This window comes from Dendrobates tinctorius, unplaced genomic scaffold (assembly GCF_039654945.1).
Source record: "Dendrobates tinctorius isolate UK_male_01 unplaced genomic scaffold, ASM3965494v1 ptg000133l, whole genome shotgun sequence".
Lineage (NCBI taxonomy): Eukaryota > Metazoa > Chordata > Amphibia > Anura > Dendrobatidae > Dendrobates > Dendrobates tinctorius.
This window is the reverse complement of record NW_027361801.1, coordinates 5,538,525-5,557,427: the sequence shown is the minus strand read 5'-3', so window position 1 is coordinate 5,557,427 and position 18,903 is coordinate 5,538,525.

The window sequence follows — 18,903 nt, the reverse complement described above, 5'->3', positions numbered from 1 at the left end:
ATTTTGTCTCTCTCATGTCTTTTCCCACAATACTTGCAGTGGACTGTGCTTATAGGGGAGCTTGGTCTTGTCTTTCCTTTCATAGATACTGCATGTACCTTATCATCATCATTATCACTGGTGCCTGCCATCATCTTCAGGCTGTGTTTTGTCAGTTCAGCAGCCCTGCAGATTTGCATGCATTTCTCTAAAGTCATGTCTTCCTCTCTCAGTAATCTTTCTTTGAGATGACTGTCTCTTATGCCACACACCATTCTGTCTTTGATTAGACTGTCCCTCATCTCTCCAAAACCACATGTTGTTGTCAGCCTCCTCAGCTCTGTCAGATATCTGTCCACATTTTCACCATCCTCCTGATGTCTTGTGAAAAAGTTATATCTTTCCACTGTCTCATTCTTCTTTGGGTCACAGTGTTTATCGAATGCCTGCACAATATCTGCTAGAAGGAGGTTGTCTGTGTGTGGGAGTAAGGTGTGGGCTCCTTCTCTGCCATTTTCCCCAATAAGGTAATAAAACAGCTTCACTTTTCATTTGTCATCAGTGGGGGCCACTGTGAGATCCACATACAGTGTAAACTCTTCCTTACAATGTCTCCAAGTCTGGGACAAATTACATGAAGTCACATCCAGTCCCTGAGGGGGCTTCAGACCAGTCTTCATTTTGCAGTAATGTCAGGGAGTCTGTATTTACAGGTGCTGTGATTCTCTGTGATCCTCTGTACAGTCCCAGCCTCACACAAGCTCTGAGGATTTGCAGGTTCTGTTACCAGCTGCCACCATGTTCTGTTATGTATTTCCGGTCAAGGATCATACTCCTTGGATATCTCCAGGCTTGTTTATTACATGAAACTTGTGATACATTCCTCCATTACAAGATGTCTGCTAACAACAACTAACCAACAAGTTCTTATACTCTATATTACACACATCAAAGTGGTGAGACCCCTAGAGGCCACATCAACATATAACATATTGCTACAACCTGACTCCCAAAAGGACAAGACACTGTAATGGCAGGTGCAGGCAGGTGCTGTAGGTATACTGTGTGGGACAGCTGATTCACAGACAGGCAGGCACTGGCAGTCACGGCTGGTATGCAGACAGTTTGGCGCAGGTGGACATGACTGATAGACAGGCAAATGCAAGTGGGCACAGGTGACATAGGCAGACAGGCATTTGAAGATAAACGGGGTGCTCACTGTAATATTAGGTGCTCAGAGGTAAAATCCAATGCTGAGTATAATATCAAAAAACCTCGGCACACACACTTCAAGAAACTCAAATGAGTATGAATAAAGAGTTTATTGTTATTGTTTCTAAAGTATCATCAAAATCAATATTCCACAGAAAAAAATTCGACGTTTCGGCTAAAGCGCCTTTTTCAAGAATTTATCTGTGGAAATAATAATCCATGGACATCAGAGTCAAATTCATCATACATGTCACATAGGTGTAGAGTGCCTAATGAAGTCCGTGAATTGCATACATGTGCTCCATGGTAACCCGTGCGAACCCGTGCAGTGTGGGCCACACTGCACGGGTTCGCACGGGTTACCATGGAGCACATGTATGCAATTCACGGACTTCATTAGGCACTCTACACCTATGTGACATGTATGATGAATTTGACTCTGATGTCCATGGATTATTATTTCCACAGATAAATTCTTGAAAAAGGCGCTTTAGCCGAAACGTCGAATTTTTTTCTGTGGAATATTGATTTTGATGATACTTTAGAAACAATAACAATAAACTCTTTATTCATACTCATTTGAGTTTCTTGAAGTGTGTGTGCCGAGGTTTTTTGATATTATATAGGCAGACAGGCAGGCATGGCTGATATACTGGCAGGCAGGTGGGCAGAGCTGACACACAGGCAGACAGGCGGGCACAGCTGACACATAGGAACAGGTAGGACCCAGTTTAGACTGGATGAGCAGGAACAGCTTCAGAAAGAACTGGGTCACTGGGAGGTAAGACTGGAATTCCTGGAACGGGTAGGAGCCTGTTCAGTCTGGACAGACAGGAACATCTCCAGGAAGAACTGGGTCTCAGGCAGAGGACTGGAATACAGGATAGTGCTGGACCCAGTTTAAACTGGACCAACAGGGAACCACAGGTGCGGACAGAAAGTAAACTGCAGATGTGGACTAGCAGGGAACAGCAGAAGCGGAATACAAGGGAACCGCACATGCAGACAAGCAGGGAAATGCACATGCAGACAACCTGGAACTGCAGATGCAGACAAGCAGGAAACCAAAGAAGTGGTCAAGCAGGAAACTGCAGATAAGGTCAAGTAGGGAACCGCAGATGTGGACAAGTAGTGAACCACAGATGCAGACAGGTACAGAGCAGCAGGTTCCCACAGGAGAGACAGGACTCATAGAACACATAGAAAAAGGTGAGCTCTGAACAATTACAAGGACAAGTACTCACAGGAAAGACAGGACCAAGATCACACAAGACAATTACAAGGACAGGTACACATACGACAAACAGGGCCAAGATCACACAGTTCACTTACTACTGTACGCCACAGTGCATACCGCACCACTACACTAGCGTCCGATAGTGTCATGCCTCACGGCACTGTCGTACAGCGGCCGCGCTGTAGTTAGCAGCACTTACCGGCGTCCGCGGTAGCGACACCGCACGCACGGTAGGTCAAGACGGACACCGACCTCTGCCTTGGACCGAGTCCTGTGACCATATACTGTGTGTGCACGCCAGCTGAAACCTGTGAAGCTAACAGGCTCGGTGTTTATGCTTTAGCGCCTCTGTGAATTTAACAGAGTCCACTCTGCGCACCTCGGGTGACGTTTAACCCGAGTGCATTACACCACCATATAGCGAGTCTGCCATTACTCAGCAGCGGTTATTACACCTACTGCACGGTGGACCCCGGGCGGCGAACGCACTTCCTATTATTTATATTTAGTGCGTTCCGCCGTCCCTAACACTATGAAGTAGCAAGTGTAAATACTAATCACTAATGTTTCACAGCAACAACAGAATAGAAAGAGGGCCTGATTCAGACACTGCAAGTTTTGATATAGGTACTGGTTCAGACACTGCAGGTTTCAGAGATAGGTACTGGTACAGACATTGAAGGTTTAGGGAGAAATCCAGACTTAGGCTGTGTGCACACGCTGCGGATTTTGCTTCGGACCCGCAGCAGTTTTTGCTGCGGTGTACAGTACCATGATTCCCTATGGGAATCAAAAACCGCAGTGCAGACGGTGTGGAATTTTCCGCACGGATTATCTGCGGTTTTCAATCCACAGAAAGAATTGACATGTCAATTCTTTCTGCGGATTCTGCTGCGATTTGCCATCTCCTCCATTGAGGAGATGAAAAACCGCAGGGCAAAACCACAGAGCAATCCGCAGGTAAAACCGCAGGTATTTTGACCTGCGGTTTCACCTGCGGATTTTACAAAATCCGCGCGGATGAATCCGCACATAATCCGCAGCGTGTGCACACAGCCTTAGATACAAACAGGTTCAGGGATATTTGCTAATACAGACAAGAACAGTCACAGGTACAGATTAAGGGTACAGTCCTTGGCACACAGACCCAGGGACAGAGGAACAGGCAAGAAGAGATACTGGTACAGGTTTCAGGGTACAGGTCTGGGCATACAGACCCAAGGAAACAGGTTCAGGCAAGAGCAGAAACAGGACAGTATCTGGTAACTCAGTAGTTGCACAAACACTGAAAGAGAAGGTTGCTCAGGGACCCCAGAAGGGTGGAAGTGCCTTAAGTACCTCTCAGCATTAAGCTGGGGACACAGGAATGCGTGCACTGTCTCCTTAAGAGTCCTTAAGGAGGAGGGCGTCTATTCAAGAGACCAGGAGCTCTGTACTTTGTAAGTCATTAGATAACTTTAACTCTATACCTTCTATTTACTTTATTACCTCTGTTAGTCCTGGTTTATTTGCAATGCACACCTTATACTGACATCCTTTGATGTCCATCAGCATTACTTTGCTTTTTATGTGGTATACCTGAATACTGACATCTACTGGTGTCCTCTAAGCACTTGCACTTTATCTAATTTTGTTATGGTGCACATTGTTTATATATCATAATATTCACATTGCTGCTATTTTTCTATTTTTACTGCACTGCACAGTAGTGTGTTTTTATGGTCTGTATATACTACTTGTAATATCGGTATGCCCCAATATCTGGATAGTGTTGCCCCTTTTTTAGCACATACCAAATTTTAATTCATGCATTGTTGGTTTTCTTCATTATTTATATTCCTGTTACAATAATAAAATATACATTATTAATTGGGATTCATGGTTGATGTGTCTTTCTCTCCTTTTTGTGTTGTGCTATTTTGCACATTTTTCGATTGTCCTGATGGTTAATAATTTCTGGTCCACATAGTCAGCAAGCAATAAAAACCACTTGTTTTTTGTATTTTGTCCTACTTACTTAATTGTGGTTGCTGGCTATTTTGCTCCTTTGTGTGTTTTGTTGTATACTCCTTAAGAATTAGGAAGTGCAAGCGACGTAACCCCTTAGTGACAGAGCCATTTTGCAGCTTAATGACCTGGCCAATTTTTACAATTCTGACCACTGTCACTTTATGAGGTTATAACTCTGGAATGAATTAGCAGATCCTGCTGATTCTGAGAGTGTTTTTCCGTGACATATTGTACTTCATGTTAGTTGTAAAATGTCTTCGATATGACTCGTGTTTATTTAGGAAAAACAAAGAAATATGGTGAAAATTTTTAAAATTTTGCAATTTTCAAATTTTAAATTTTTATACCCTTAAATCAGAGAGATATTTCACTCAAATTTCTTAATAAATAACATTTCCCACATGTCTACTTTACATCAGCACAATTTTGGAAGCAAAATTTTTTTTTGTTAGGAAGTTATAAGGGTTAAAAGTTGACCAGCAATTTCTCATTTTTACAACAAAATTTACAAAACCATTTTTTTGGGACCACGTCATATTTAAAGTCATTTTGAGGGGTGTACATGACAGAAAATACTCAAAAGTGACACCATTCTAAAAACTAGACCCCTCAACGTGCTCAAAACCACATTCAAGAAGTTTATTAACCCTTTATGTGCTTCACAGAAACTAAAGCAATGTGGAAGGAAAAAATTAACATTTAACTTTTTTTTGCAAAAAATTTACTTCAGAACCAATTTTTTTTAATTTCACAAGTGTTAAAAGAGAAAATGAACCACAAAATTTCTTGTGCAATTTCTCCTGAATACGCAGATACCCCATATGTGGGGCTAAACCACTTTTTCTGCGCACGGCAGAGCTCGCAAGGGAAGGAGTGCCGTTTGACTTTTTCAACGCAGAATTGCCTGGAATTGAGATCGCATGCCATGCTGCGTTCGGAGAGCCCCTGATGTGCCTAAATAGTGGAAACCCCCAACAAGTGACCCCATTTTGGAAACTAGACCCCTTAAGGAACTTATCTAGATGTGTGGTGAGCACTTTGATCCTCTAATTGCTTCACAGAAGTTTATAACATAGAGAGCCGTGAAAATAAAAAATCATTTGCTTCCACAAAACTGATCTTTTCACCCCCAAATTTTTATTTTTACAAGGGTAACAGGAGAAATTATACCCCAAAAGTTGTTGTGCAATTTTTCCTCAGTATGCCCATACCCCATATGTGGGGTTATACCACGTCAGAGCTCAGAAGGGAAGGAGCTGGAATTGAGATTCAACGCCATGTTGTGTTTGCAGAGCCTCTGATGTGCCTAAACAGTGAAAAAAAACCAACAAGTAACCCCATTTTGGAAACTAGACCCCTAAAGGAACTTATCTAGATGTGTGGTGAGCACTTTGAACCCCAAAATGCTTCACAGAAGTTTATAACGCAGAGCAGTGAAAATAAAAAATTACTTTTTTTTCCTCAAAAATGATTTTTTAACCTATGTTTTATTTTCCCAAGGGTAACAGGAGAAATTGGACCACAAAAGTTGCTGTGCAATTTGTCCTGAGTATGCTGATACCCCATATGTGGGGGAACCACTGTTTGGGCGCATGGGAGAGCTCGGAAGGGAAGGAGCGCCATTTTAGAATGCAGACTTTGATGGAATGTTCTGTGGGTGTTATTTTGCGTTTGCAGAGCCCCTGATGTGCCTAAACAGTAAAAAAAAATCACAAGTGACCCCATTTTGGAAACTAGACCCCCAAGGAGCTTATCTAAATGTGTGGTAAGCACTTTGAACCCCCAAATGCTTCATAGAAGTTTATAACGCAGAGCCGTGAAAATAAACAATCTTTTTTTTTCCACAAAAGTGATTTTTAAGCCCCCAATTTTTTGATTTTCCCAAGGGTAACAGGAGAAATTAGACCCCCAAAGATGGCAAATAGTGGAAACCCCTCAATTCTTGCTCCGAACCTAACCCCAACACACCCCTAACCCTAATCCCAAGCCTAACCCTAATCCCAACCCTAATCCCTAACCCTAATCCAAACACTAATCCGAAACCTAATCCTAATTCTAACCCTTACCGTAACCCTAGCCTTAACCCCAGCCCTAACCCTATCCCTAGCCCTAACGCTAGCCCTAACCATAATTCCAACCCTGACCATAATTCTAACCCTAACCCTAATTCTAACCCTATCCCTAACCATAACCCTAGGCCTAATCCTAGCCCTAACTCTAACCCTAATGGAAAAATGAAAAAAAATATTTTCTTTAATTCATTATGTTTGCCTAACTAAGGGGGTCATATACGGGGGTTATTTAGTATTTTTTTTATTTTGATCACTGTAATAGTTTATCACAGGGATCAAAATGAATGAATGAAATCTGCTGTTTGGCAGATTCACAGCGAGCGCACTGCACATGCGCCCACCATTTTCTTCCGGATCCAAGATGGCGGTGCCCACCGGAGAAGGCAGGAGGGACCCAGGACCACCGGAGAGGACTCAGGACCACCAGGAGGTACCGGGGGATTGTGGACCCTATTTCTCTCTCTTCTGATGTGCGCTCACATCAGAGGAGAGAGAAATTAATTGCAAAATCAAGGCTTTTTTTGCGATTGCCATTATAGGGTTAATAATAGCGATCGCAAAAGCGGGGTCAGTAAAAACCGACCCAATTCATGTTCTCTAGGGTCTCGGCTGCAGCCAAGACCCCAGAGAAAATCTAACGCTGCGGGCGCTATTTACTTTATTCATAGCACCATGAATTATCAGCGCTGTGGTTTAAGTACCCTTAACTACCACCGTTAAAAGGCGTATCGGTGGCCGTTAAGGGGTTAAGCATGCACAGCAAACAGAGGATCAGAAGCTCACTGCACACAGCAAGAAGAGGACAAGGACATCACTGCACGGCCTAGGGTGGTGAGTATGTTGGTGTCCCTGCATGGTGGGGGATGTGAAGCAATGCAGGGATGAAGGAGGTTGTGTTACAAAAGTTGCAAAGGCTTTCTGAGAACTCCAGTTTATGCTTTCCAGGGAGGTAGTATGTCTAAGAGGACAAGCATATAAGAAATTGTGTTAAAAATCTTCTAATAACAATAAAAATAAACAATGACAATGATTCAAAAACTAATGTTCATTTAAAGACTATGAAAAAAAGAAATTCTTTGGTATCAATATTAGCAACGCCATATAGAATCATAGAATCACAGAATGGTAGAGTTAGAAATGGCCTACTGGGTCATCTGGTCCAACCCCCTGCTCAAAGCAGGATTCACTAATTCATCCCAAACACATGTTTGTCCAGCCTCTGTTTGAAGACTAAAATTGAAAGAAAGCTCATCACCTCTCGTGGCAGCCTGTTCCACTCTTTGATCAACCTGTCAAAATAAAATTTCAAATATCTAATCTGTGTCTCCTCCCATTCAGTTTCATCCCATTGCTTCTAGTCTTTTCTTGTGCAATGAGAATAAAGATGATCCTTCTACAATGTGACAGCCCTTGAGATATTTTTAGACAGCTATTAATGTCTCCTCTCTGTCTTCTCCTTTGCAAGCTAAACATTCCTAAATCCTGTAACCGTTCCTCATAGGACATTGTTTGCAGACCAGTCACCATTCAGGTCGCTCTTCTCTGAACTTGCTCTAGTGTGTTGATGTCTTTTTTAAAATGTGGTGCCCAAAACTGGACACAGTATTCCAGATGAGGTCTGACCAAATAGGAGTAGAGGGCAATAATGATTTCACATGATCTAGACTGTATGCGTCTTTTAATACATCCCAGAATTGTATTTGCCTTTTTTGCTGCTGCATCACACTGTTCACTGATATTCAGTCTGTGATCTATTAGTATACCCAAGTCTTTTTCACATGTGCTGTTGCTTAGTCCTATTCCTCCCATTCTGTATGTGTTTTTTCATTATTATTGCTCAGATGTAGTACTTTGTATTTTTCCCTGTTAAAAACCATTCTGTTAGTTGCTTCCCACTGTTCCAGTTTATTTATACCTTTTTGAATCCTCTTTTCTTTAGTATTTGCTATCCCTCCTAGCTTTGTGTCATCAGAAAATTTAATCAATTTACCCTCAATTCCTTCATCTAAATCATTGATAAAGATGTTGAACAATACAGGGTCCAGGACAGAGCCCTGTGGTACCCCAATTTAGACATTCCTCCAACTGGATGTGCAGCCATTTATGACCACTCTTTGGGTCCGATCATTAAGCCAGTTATGAATCCACCTAACAGTTGCTTTGTCCATTCCATACTTAGTCATTTTTTTCAATAAAGATTGTATGAGATACTTTGCTGAAGTCAAGATATACTATACCTACAGCACTTCCCTGATCTATACAGTCAGTGAATCTGTCAGAGAAAGAAACTAAGTTAGTCTGACATAACTTATTAGTTATAAACCCATGCTGACTCTGATTAATCACTTCATTCTTATCCAGGTACTTACATACATGTTGTTTATTAATTTGTTCAAAGATCTTTCCTGGTATAGAAGTCAGACTCACCGGCCTATAGTTCCCTAGGTCCACCTTCTTCCCCTTTATGAAGATAGGAACAAAATTTGCTCTTCTCCAGTCATCTGGGACTTCTCCTGTTCTCCAAGAATTTTCAAAGATTATGGAGAGTGGTTCAAAAATTTCTTCTGCTCTTCAGTACTCTGGGGTGTAATTCATTTGGACCGGCAGACTTAAATTAATTTAAGTAGCTAGGTGTTTCCTCACTATCTTTCTATTGTAAGGTAGCGCTTGTTATTCGGGTAGGGGATACTCGTTAGGCAGCCGATAAATCAGGTCCGGCACAGGTTTCTCAACATAACTCAGTCCATTCGGTTTATTATGCCGCATAAACCAAAGCAACAGCAACAGAAAGTTCATATCAGATCAGCATTGTGCCCACGACAGAGCTTCACTCTGTTAATCCTGTGGTCACACAGGTTGTGCAATGTCCAGCAATCAGGCTCTCTAGCCTCACAGTTATATCCCCCAGTTCGGGTTACCTCATGGCTGCTTCTCAGTGCAGACGTTCATTCCCTCCAGGGAACTATCAGACCAGACACACGTCTCCACATTCAGCACACAATCTTTGTATCTGTATCCCACCTTGGGATACATAATGATCCTTTAGCACCCTACTCCTTTTACCACTCTGGACATGGCTATCCGTCCGTCCTGGGACACCCACACAGTGCCCCCTAGCAGACACAGTGGTTACTACACCACACACCTCCCCCTCTGTTCAAGCTTGTGGGGTTGAACACACGACATCACCCAGGGATCTCGAGACCGGGCACCCATGTCACCTTGCCCAACAGGTCAGGAGAACCGTCTTCGTCTGGTTTGTCTGTCATATGGCCTCATCTCTATGTTAGGCCTCCCCCGCCCCCAGAGGTCAGAATATCGGCCTTGATCTTTGGCACTCCAGTCACAGGCTGTCTGCGTCATCAGACACTGTTTAGTCACCACACTTCTACAGTGCGCTCCATCAACTCCTTTTCTGCCTATGCGTCTTGTAACAAATGGCACATCACCACGTCTAAGTTTGCTTTTCAGTGTGTTAACTTCATGGTTCATTGCATCTGCTGTTTCTATAGCATCCTCCAGTTCACGCTGTAATCTGCGGTGCAACGCATTAGCACGTTGAGCCTCTTTCTCCGCTTCTTCCACCTGGAGCTTCAGCTGTTTCAGCCGAACATTATTTTTCTCCTCCTGGCCTTTGTACTGCTCAGAATTACGCCTTTCATCATTCATTTGCATTAGGAAATCCTTCAGTTTTTTCTCTGTACAACATACTTGTTTGCTTGCAGATTGTCGCTCTTTAGTTTCAGTATCAAGCTGTTCCTCCAGTTGTGCAACCTTTGCTTTTAACTCCTTATTCTGGCGATCTAATTGCTGATGGGCATTCTTGTTTTTCTGAGCATTACTACGTTCTGCATTCAGATCAGCATTCATCTGGTCAACTTGAAGTGTGGCCTTTCTCAGCCTGTCATTGACTAATTCAATTTTGCCATGTTCTTCCTCCAATTCTTCTTCAAGCTGTACAATGCGAAATTCTAAACTCCTCTTTTCTTTCCAACGCCAGAGCACCTTTACCACTGTTGTTGGCAATTTCATCGGCCAGTTCATCTCTTTCCTGCTGTGCTTGCCTTTTAGCATGCTCTGCAGCAGCAAGCTCCTCCTGAAAACGAATCATCTCTGCTTCCATACTTTTCAGTTTCTTCTTGACTTCACTCTGTTCCTCACTTGGGCCCGGCCGCTGTAAGTCTTCGTTCCAGTTCTTCACCCGCAGAAGATCTCTTACAATTTCTGTTAGTACTCCTACCTCTTCTCTGAGGGACTTATTCAGACCTTGCCACAATGCCAGGTGATCTTTGAGCTTGGAGACTTCCTTCTCTAGCTCTTCTAGTCTGTGCTCCCTTTCTATCTTAGAGCCACCATCACCCCCAGAGACTGAGTCACCCCGATCATCCGAGTGAACCCTCCTGCTACCCTTTGACCGTGTGTCTGCTCCAGTTGTCTCATCTCCCAGCCCACCATCCATCATGTCACGAGACGTCAGGTCCGTAAGTCGGGCAGATGTATCCCTTCTTCCGGTCACTTCTACAACTGATATGTCCACTTTAGCAAGCGTCATCGTCTCACTGTCTGCTAGCCCAACCATAGAAACGTCTCCATCCCCTTGCTGTAGAGGAACTCCCCTCTCCCACAAGCCAGAGAACAGTCTAGAATCCCAGCCTATAACCACTGGACAGGACAGATTCGGGACTATCGCAACAACCTGTCCTGTAATGTCCCAACCTGTCTCAAAGACTACCCTGGCTACTGGGCATCTCTTAGTGCCCCAGTGGTTGCAAGTGACCCCCCACCTTTCTGCTGGGTATCTCAGGAGCAACCCGCACTAGAGTTACCGGGCTCCCAGGGTCCACCAGACCAACTATATCTTCATTATCTATCTGGAGGCCACACCCCCATAGCATCGTGCCAGCTGGGTAGTTCACCAGGCAGATAGGACAGACATAGGACATTTGCTCCTGGCAACAGTTCATCTGTACCAGACATTTTACATCGGGATGCTCTGCCCCCATTTGCCAGGACTCCACCCCTTTTGGGGTTAAGCCCCCGTTACACATAGCGATATCGCTAGCAATATTGCTGTAACGTCACCGATTTTCTGACGTAGCAGCGATATTGCTAGTGATATCGCTATGTCTGATACTTACCTCCGACCTGCTCCTCCGATGCTCATCGCTGGTCGTGCGAGAACGTCCTGGACCATTTCTCGTCGGGCGCTTCCTGTGGTGCCGACGAGCGACGCGTGGACGCGGGCGGGAGGACGTCAGTATCGCCTCATCTGACAGGTAAGTAGCGACCCCGACCCCTGCTATGTCACTGGTGAGATCTGCCTATGTGGCAGCTCACTAGCGACCACTTAGCGATGCACCAACGATCCATATCATTGTCGGGATCGCTGGTGCATCGCTAAGTGTAACGGTACCCTTAGGGTAAAACAGTGTGGCCAAGCTTTATTGAACCACAACACCCATTAGCAAACAGAACAATTTCAGCAATTACCCAAAATGGTGCACACCACAGGGTCTCACCCCTCCGCTGACTCACCGAGATGCTAGTGGATGTTATGTCAGAGCTCCCAGGGTCGCTATTCCACCTGTGTTAACACACAGAGAGGAGGTCACGACAAGCGTAGGGAGATGACCGAGAGCAGTCCAGTGCTCTTTCAGCTGGGTCTGATGTACCCTCCGCTAGGATCCTCAAGAGTTTCTTGTTCGTTGGGTGTTTAGCAGGAGGTCCGGCTAGTAGCTCTAAGTGGTGAGATGAGACACCGTCTCTCTGTCTCAGGGTCTTTTATACCCAAGGCAGGTAAGCTCTTATTAGAATTACCCAGTGTGCTTCAGTACACCCTCACCCTTTCCCTATCTACAATCAAGTCAACAAACTGATTCCAGAATATAAACAAACATCAGATAAGCACACACAATGTTACATGGTATATCATTGTGCAAGTCAGCCTTCTTGACCCACCAGAATCCACACTTAAATCCACAAGCCAAATATACAGATAAAAAGTCAATTCCTCCAGGCCTGGTAAAACATAGCTGTCCGGGCAATTAAGATATACTCTGGTTTCTTCACACAAGGTGACTTCCAAATACTTGTTTTCCAGTCTTCTTAAGGTGCACTCCATCTCTAGCAAGTAGTTCATCATATAGATGACTCGCTCCTTGATCCAGAAATCCAAATCCTTGCTGATGGCACCATCGATGTAGCCAGTTGTTCACCTTCAGAATCTTATTCCAACTTCTTGTTCCATGGCCATCCACTGGGAGGATGAAAGAGAAGACCATCTGCGCTCCCAGTTCTTTCACTTTCTTAACTAAGTTTCCTAAGTTTTCAAAGTCAATGCAGATGGTTTCCAGGTCCTTTCTTGTGGTGTCATTTGTCCCCACATGTATTAGCAGGAATGGGTAGTCATCTGTAGGTCTGAAGAGTCCTGATATCCTGTCAGATACATCTTTAATTTTTGCACCTGGAAGACAACACATTTCTCTTGAGGTTATATCATGTCTGCAGATAGCGGCCTTTATTCCTTTCAACAGGGAATCTGCCATGACCACAACTCTCCATTTCTTCTTCACAACATTTTCCTTTATATAAACTATTCTTACTGTATATCTACGAGTATGAGTTTGGGAGGGCATTGGGGAAATATTAATTTATTTTTTTTTAAATTCCAGCGCAACTGGACTTGAATTGCTAATTTTCAAAGCAGTGATGAAGCACCTGTGATATGCGAAACACACTTTGGACACAGCACAGCTTTGTGTTACATGGCTCTCTTGCAGATTTTGATTCTCGCATACTTCATTTATGTTTTATTTAGGGCTTTTCAATATTTCTCTTCTGAAGAATATGGATATATAATTTAAAGTCAATCATTTGAATCCTATCTGGCATGAGATTATAAACCCCCTTTAGCTGGCAGCTCTATAAGAAAGATGGCACCTAGCTCAGCAGGGAGGGCAAGCATCAAAGGTTATGAGTGACAGATCTCACACCTTGATTCAGCTCAGAGCTAGACAAAGGCTGGCTTGCAATATAGAGTCATTCTGCAGCTGCCAAAGAACATTCTAGAACTTCCATAAGGAGTTATGGAGATATTATACGTCCTAGCCATATATCATGTATATTTTCGAGATCACCAGAACATGGCAAATGCCCACCTGGGTCATGAACCATTCAAGCATCCAGGGCTATACAGATACATAGAACAGCTAGTAGAAACCAGATTACAAAGTTGTGTTTGGTCTTAACATATCGCAGGGGCCTGGCCAGATCCGATGGCACCAAAAATGCATACCTAGGACTGTCTATTAAGTGATTATGACCCATCTTAGGTTTTGGAATTTTTAGCAGAGGCAAGGGGAGGGAATTTAGGTTCAGCCCATAGAACAGGAGGGGAGAGACCAATAGAGGATAAATGCTAGTGTAAGGTCATGTGGTCTCTCTCTTTGCTTAGAAAGGATCAAGGAGACAGCTGGCAGCCCATGATCCTGCGGCCTAACACACACATGGTAGAATATGAACCTGGCAATTGACATATATTCTGCTTATCATTTGTTCTACCTCTATCTGTATTTACATATCTGACCATTGTATATTTGTAACCATCGTGCCTACTGTAGTGTGCCCTTAAGGAGATTAAATATATCATTTATCCTTGGGCTGCTCTTTTACCTCAATCCACAAATCCACATGTCTATTTCTCAGTTTAGCTTTCCATGCTACTGGGCAGGTTTCTGGCCTTATATAATCACGTTAATGGACTGGGATTATATCTAATGAGGAACTGGTGGCAGTCCTACCAGCCTAGCAGTGCTCTGTTTCACTGGTGCTAGTGAAAGGGGCCTCTCAACCTGTCACGGTTGTGGGCGAGTGTGGTGCCTCGTCAATGACTGCATGAGCCATATCCTTTCACTCCTCGTGCCTCACTGGGCCCATGTGGACAAGGGGTGTCTGTGTAAAATTGTACCAAGCTGAACTTACCTGTCCCCAGGGGGTGCAGAATGTCATGTTGCAAAAGTTGGTAGACTGCTTTACCTGATCCATCTGACTTAAAATTGATGTCTGGTGGGGTGGCGAGGTGTATGTTCTTTGCATGTGGTTGCAGTGATGGAATTCTGTGTGATCTCTATGGAGCCATCCTACACAGCTCTTTTAAATACACTGTTATTGCAGTTTTTGATTATTTAATATTACTATTTTTTATTTTTTTTGACTGATATTTTTCTGCAAGCCTGCCTATTGTTGCAACCATTACTTTTCACTACTTATTACATACTTTATTATGCATTTTGCATCTCACTACTTGTGATGTAGGTTATTTGGGCCAGATACCTTTATGCCACCTACATTCTTTTTCCAGTTTGGCTCCATGCTTAATTACCTTTTGTTACTTATATTTAGTGTTTGTTTTAATGCATATAATAACAATAATCTATTTATCTTCCTATGTTTCTATTTTGCCTCTTTTCTTATGGGTTTCTTGTTGCTTTTACATGGATTGTTGGTGTGTTTTAATTGCTAATTAGTATTGACCAACATGTTAGTCATAACAACCAGTCAATATTAACTAACGAACTGTTCAATAGTAATAGTTGCTAAAAATTAAGAAACTAATTGGTCAATAAGTACAGTTAATCAATGATGAATGATAAAAAAAATACAAATAGTGGCTAAATGTTGCATCTTACTTTCTAGCACAAATTACTGATTTACGTCCGGCTATCTGTGTAAATTCTACCATTTATTTCCAATTATCTAAGATATAAGAGGTATTGAATAGTTATAGTTACAAAACTAAGAATTAGGACAATTGACATGTTTATTGTATTAGCTCACATTGTCTAGAAGGAAAATATCATTTAAAGGGAATCAGTCAGCAGGATTTAACCCCCCAAGTAATTATTGCACATACAAATTTTTCACAGAGAAGGTCAGCAATATTGTTTACTTAGTAATTCCATTCCTCACTCAGTGAAAAATCAGCATTTGAATTGATATGCAAATGAGGCTGAAGGACTATGATAGATCTGAAGCCTTTTTCAGGATAGCTCTATTCCCACCCAGCGCCACCTCCATCTGCTTGACTCACAGCTGCTATGCTTCAAGTCACACAACATATGGGCTGCCAGTAGAGTTGAGCGACTTTTGCTTTTTTAGGGTCGCGTTTCGTTTCGTGAAACCCGACTTTTCCAAAAGTCGGGTCGAGCAAGATCGTCCGATTATAGGGAAAAGTCGGGGTCGTCCCAAAACACGAAACCCAATGTAAGTCAATGGGGAATAAAAGTCGGCAGTGAGAGGAGGACAGGAAACACACCTACAGTGCCCATTTGAATGCCAAAAGCATCAATTCTTCTTACTTAAGCTTGTCAACCTTAATTAACTTCATAATACAAGTTACGCACTGAAAAATGGGGGTTATTTGGCTAAATTTGTGGGGGGGGAGGGCTGGCTGCAGGTTTTCATGTGCCCTGGGCGAAAGAGCGCCCCTTTAACACATACCACAACTCATCATGCTCCGATATGGCAGAGAAATAGCGGTATAGTACAATGAAAAATACCTCACTTTTTACATCTCATGACCAGGCCCATCTATTTCTCCATACAAAATCATTGGTCCCATATAATGTTTGAAACAGTATATGATGAGCTCCACATAATGCTACAGTATATGTTGGTCCCCATGGATGAAGCTCCACTGTCTTATGGGCCCAAATAATGCTCCAAACATAAAGGGCCCCATTTCTACTGCTCTAGTGTATAATGGGCCCTGTAAATGCTGCTCCAGTGTCTGATGTCCACCTTTGGAATGTTCCAGTGTATGGTGGGCCCCATCTATCATTCTCCAGAGTATAGTGCTCCCCAAAAATTGCTGTCCCAACATAGAAAACAATCAAATAAGTCTCCTCGCTAGGGAATCCCTGTACTTGTCTGGACAGGTGCTGTAGCTTGCTTAACAGCTCGCCAGCCGTTCTCACGCCCAGTATGGATTGCACGTGATTGCACAAAGGTTAGAAAGGGTACCGTATCCCTGGATAACATGTATGGATAGCGTACACATTCAAAATATATGTCTATACAGCATGAGGCAGGCTCAGACGGTGTTAGGCCCAGTATGGATTGCACGTCATTGCACAAAGGTTAGAAGGGGTACCGTATCCCCGGATAACATGTATGGATAGCGTACACATTCAAAATATATGTCTATACAGCATGAGGCAGGCTCAGACGGTGTTAGGCCCAGTATGGATTGCACGTCATTGCACAAAGGTTAGAAGGGGTACCGTATCCCCGGATAACATGTATGGATAGCGTACACATTCAAAATATATGTCTATACAGCATGAGGCAGGCTCAGACGGTGTTAGGCCCAGTATGGATTGCACGTCATTGCACAAAGGTTAGAAGGGGTACCGTATCCCCGGATAACATGTATGGATAGCGTACACATTCAAAATATATGTCTATGCAGCATGAGGCAGGCTCAGACGGTGTTAGGCCCAGTATGGATTGCACGTCATTGCACAAAGGTTAGAAAGGGTACCGTATCCCCGGATAACATGTATGGATAGCGTACACATTCAAAATATATGTCTCAGGAGTCAGGCTCAGACGGTGTCAGGCACAGTATGGATTTGACGGCCCAGATTACACAGCAGAGGAGCAGGGAGAGGTAAAGATTGCAAATGCTGGGGCCCTGGCCAAGCAAGGGGGGCCCACTCGTGGGCGTCGGTACTGGCACTGGGCCCCTCATAGTACAGCGGTGTGTCTGACGGCGGGTGTGCACCACCACCGTCAGAGACACTTGATTGCACTATGAGGGACCCTGTGCCAGTGCCCGCACCCAAGAGTCGGCCTACCCACCTGTCCAGGGCAATGGCACTCGCACGGTGTCGTGCGCTAGGTGGTGACCCCGGCCATGGGGGGGAGGCAGCACAGTTAGGGAGTTTTAGAAAGTGGCATATGTTGATGATGGACATTCAACTGATGCAAAAGGCGAAATAGGTGAAGTACCAGGAAGAGGTGGACCAAAGCAAGCCATTTTTCTGTCACCCTATGTGTCATCAGGGGAAGGTGGGGCAAAATCCTTGGAAACCCATGCGTGGTTCATTTTAATGAAGGTTAGATCATCCACATTTTGGGTTGACAGATGGGTCCTTTTTTCTGTCAGGATTGATCCAGCTGCACTGAAGACTCTTTCCGATAGCACACTTGCAGCTGGGCAAGCGAGCTCCTGTAAGGCATATTGGGCCAATTCAGGCCAGGTGTCCAGTTTAGCGGCCCAATAGTCAAAGGGGAATGACCTGTGTGGGAGAACATCGATATGGGAGGAAAAGTAGTTTGTAACCATAGTTGACAACTGCTGTCTCCTGTCACTTTCCATCGATGCAGTATTACCAGTTGTGTGAGCGGTATTTGAAAAATCAGTCCACAACATTGTCATGAAACCCCTGTCTCCAACGCCACTTCTGCTGTGTGCACCACGAACATCTCTGCCAAGCTGCCCCCGGCCCGTACGGCTCGTGTGAGAACCATCACCGCTGCTGTGTGCTGGGAATGCCTCAAGCAACCGATTTACCAGAGTTGCTTGTTTATTAGCCAATATTAGGTCAAGGTTCTCCTGTGGCATGATGTTTTGTAATTTGCCTTTATAGCGTGGATCCAGGATGCTGGCCAACCAGTAGTCGTCATCGTTCATCATTTTGGCAATGCGGGGGTCCCTTTTTAGGATCCGCAAGGCATAATCTGACATGTGGGCCAATGTTCCCGGTGTCAATGATGCACTGCGAGTGCTGGGTGGAGGAGCACTTTCTGGCAAATCCACATCCCTCCAGTCACGCACAAACCCTGTACCAGACCTTGCCACGCCAATATTTTCACTTGCCCCACGAGATGCATCCTCCTCCCCTAAGTAATCATCCCCATCATCCTCCTCCTCCTCCTCCTCTTCTTCCTCCACCTCGTCCAGGAGAGGTCCCTGAGCAGACAATGGCTGAATGTCATCAAGGATTCCCTCCTCCTCTTCCTCCTCATCAACATTGGCTGCAGACGCCTGCTCCTTAAGGTGCGTCAAAGTTTGCATGAGCAGACGCATAAGTGGGATGCTCATGCTTAGGATGGCGTCGTCTGCGCTTACCATCCATGTGCATTCCTCAAAACACTGAAGGACTTTACAAAGGTCTTTCAGCTTCGACCACTGCACGCCTGTCAACTCCATGTCTGCTCTCAAAGTGCCTGGCCGTGTATCCTCCCACAAATGCATTATGGCCTGCCTCTGCTCGCACAGCCGCTCCACCATGTGCAGGGTGGAGTTCCACCTTGTTGCAATGTCGATAATGAGGCGGTGGTTGGGAAGGTGGAGCAATCGCTGCAGCTTCTGCATACGAACGGAGTGTA